Source organism: Microtus ochrogaster, linkage group LG5 (genome assembly GCF_000317375.1).
Source record: "Microtus ochrogaster isolate Prairie Vole_2 linkage group LG5, MicOch1.0, whole genome shotgun sequence".
NCBI classification, from domain to species: domain Eukaryota; kingdom Metazoa; phylum Chordata; class Mammalia; order Rodentia; family Cricetidae; genus Microtus; species Microtus ochrogaster.
In genome coordinates, this window is record NC_022031.1 from 39869688 (window position 1) to 39872866 (window position 3179).

The 3179-nt window shown below is 47.5% G+C and overlaps 1 protein-coding gene across 4 annotated transcripts in view; it reads left to right on the forward strand.

Annotated features, from left to right (window-relative positions):
• The first annotated feature begins 2140 nt into the window (after positions 1 to 2140).
• The window catches only part of Zcchc7 (zinc finger CCHC-type containing 7), a 173171-nt gene continuing 172132 nt past the window's right edge, over positions 2141 to 3179 (forward strand). The window contains exon 1 of one of the 4 annotated variants that reach the window (XM_013351847.1): positions 2141 to 2280. The gene's annotated coding sequence lies outside the window, so the exon portion shown is untranslated. The remainder of the gene's footprint in view (positions 2281 to 3179) is intronic. The other 3 variants (XM_013351849.2, XM_005362117.3, XM_013351848.2) reach the window with 3 other exon arrangements.

Consider the following 3179-nt stretch of genomic DNA (forward strand, 5'->3'; position numbering starts at 1 on the left):
GGGAATTGAACTCAGGTGTTGTAAGGAGGAACAGGCTGCTAGCTCAGCCCCAGAAATAACCACACAGAAATTGTATTAATTAAATCACTGCCTGGCTATTAGCTCTAGCCTCTTATTGGCTAACTCTCACATCTTGATTCAACCCATTTCTAATCTGTATGTCACCACGAGGTCATGGTTTACCGGGAGAGATTCTAACCTATGCCCAGAGATTCATGGCATCTGCCTATGGAGATCTCTGTGTGATCTTCTTTGGGGCTTGCCGGCTGTGGGGCACTGGACAGGACATAAACCCCAACTAGTAGGCCCATATGTTTCAGAATTCCCCCCAGGAACTCACGAGAGACCGTCCTTGCTGGACGAGGTTAATAAACCTCGAGGTTTATTAACGGGACAAGAACCAGTGCACTGGGGCCGAAACTCATTTCCCACGCAGGGGTAGAGAGTTCGACCCCGAGAAGCTGGGAGAAGGGGTATTAAAGGGAAGAAACCATCCAAAGGGGGTAGGGAGGGCATCATTGGAAAATCCCGAAAATACCAGTGATCATTGAAAATTTCCAAAAATACCAGTGATAATCACTCTGTTTCTCAAGATTATAATCTAACTTTATCTTCAGCTAGTTCCTAAAACAGAGTCACTGAACCGGTTAATATAGATTTTTGATTCTTCTCTCCCTGCTTAGATTTTTTTCTGCTAGAGGGGTCTGGAGTTATCCAGGTCTTTCAAATTCAAGGCTAGACTGAGCATTGTAGTGGGACACTGTCTTAAAAACTAACAAGCAAATAACAACACAACCTCAATGGTTGCTGAAATATGAAAGATGTAACAATATACCAAAAGGAGTAAATATGACGCTTGATAAAAGCCATACGCAGAGCCTTACCTTTACCCATTCCCTGATCAGACCAGACATGTGACCCCCTTCTGTGCCACTTTTCCTTAGCTCCCAAATTTGCCTTTCCATAATGTCTTGTGCTTTTCCTTCCTAGAACTTAACTATAACATTAATCGTTTTTTTTCGAATTATTTCCTCCGTCAAATTCCTAATACTGTAACAAGACCTTTAAGTTTTTCCATTTTATCCAAACGTTAGAGCATAGCCGCACTCTTTCCTACAACCTTCTCCCTTTTGTTTTTCCAGCTTAAGTAATAATAGGCTCATTTTTCTAATAATGTAGAATGCTGACAACTTGGCTTCTAATATATTCAATAAAAGTTGGCAAAAAGACTTAGTCACGCTCATCATCAGGGATGTTCTCAGTACCTAAACAATTGGTTATTTGTAAAGTTGCTCAGAGGGATTTTTCTGCTTTTATTTTTATGGGGTTTTGTTTCATTTTGATTGGGACAGCTCAGGCTGTCTTTGAATGCTCCATGTAGTCAAGAATGAACTTGAATTGAATTTTTCTGCCTCCTGAGTATTAAGGTCACAAGCTTGCCACCATATCGGTCTAGGAAGAATGAATCCAGGGCTTCCAACAGGGTAGGCAAGCACATTTTAAAGGTGTGACCAGGGGAACCATGCTGGAAGCGGCGAACAGTCTCGTAGTACCCAGCAAGAGCAGCAATGATTGGACTTTTGCAGTTCTTAAAGGTTCATAAGGGGTTAAAAAGGAGGAAGCCCCACAGTGTACACTTTACAACCTAAGGGTGGAGAAAAGCCCTGAGGTTACCTGTCACACTAGTGCAAGAGCCAGACACTCTCAAAAAAACCCTTTTCCACGCTGCGTTCCCAGGATCCCTCTCCGAAGTCACCTACCAAGCCTGTCACTTCTACTAACCCAGATAGGTTCCAGATCCGCTCTGCGCCACGTGCTACAACCAAGGCGTCACCCAGCGCGAGAAAAGAGGCGGCCCCAGTCGACCGCCCAAGGTATCTTGGGAATTGTAGTTTTTTTCTGCCCTGCGAAAGTGAGTTCACACTTTTGCCCTGCAAGTTTCATCTCTTTCGCTTAATTCAATAAGATAAAATATGCACCATAATTTTTTAATCCGAGATACTTTTCGAAGGAAAGCATGAAGAAAAAGGAACAGAACCAAACTTAAAAGTTTACAGGCGGAGAACACAAAGGGTTACTAGCCGCTACGCATGCGCTCGGAGGACTCGCGGGTTGGGCGGAAGGACAGCTCCCAAGAGCTGTGTTTTCCCCGGAAGTGCCTCCTCGCCTCTGGAGTCCTCGCGGACGCGGCTTCCTTACCTCATTTGTCCTCGCCCCTCCCCGTTCCTCTACGTGTTTCGGTTCCTGGTTGGTGCTTCCTGGTCGCAGCCGCGGCAGTGAGTATGTGTGTGACGGACCCCGAGCTATCCGCGACCGGGTACCCCCTGTCCCCCCTCCGCCTCGCCCGCCGGGCTGCGGAACTAACGTGTGCCCCTCTCTGGCCCTCGCCTCCCGCCTCCCGGTCCTTCGTGGCGCGGGGATGCGCTGTTAATGGCCTCTCAGCTGCGCGCTGCTCCACGCGGCTCAGCGATCGAGCTGGGCTTTCACGGCTCCCTGACCCGAGACCCGGGCTCGGGAAAGGCAGGGCGGCGATGGCCTTGACGGGCGCTTCTCTGTCTGCTTTGACCCCCGCCGCTTCCGTGGTTCCCCTGTCCTGGGGAAGCGGGTCACTCCGAAAGCGTGGTGGCCTGGCGCTCAAGGGTGCGTCCGCTCCGGGGCCACTTTAAGCTTGTGCTGTCAAGTAGCCGCCGCAGGAGTGAACCACAGAGAATCTGGGAACTGTGCCTCGTTCCTTCTATAGAACCCGTAGAGTCTGAGTATCTTTCCTATGATAACCCTTTCTTTACCCCTCACACCCCAACAGCAGACAGTTGTAGTCAACTTTAGGCGACAGCTGCCTGACACTGGGAGCTCCGCGGTGGGGAGTTGGCAGGCCTGAGTTCCAGCGGTCACTGATGAGGTGCTGACGCTCAAAATACCTTTAGGCCAGAGTGTGATTTCAGGGTTGAATGTAGAAAAATTTCAGAGCCCTTTAGCCCATTTTCTCTGAGCCTGGTTTCCCCAAGTCTAAAACCATCCTTAATTTAATGACTAGGCTCCTTTAAAAACCTCTTGATTTCTTTTTGAACAGTTGAACCTTAAATCCATCCGTGTCTATTTAAGACAGTGTTAAGGGTTTTTTGTTGTTGTTGTTGTTGTTTTTTTTTTTTGGTTTTTTTTTTTTTGGTTTTTTTTTTTTT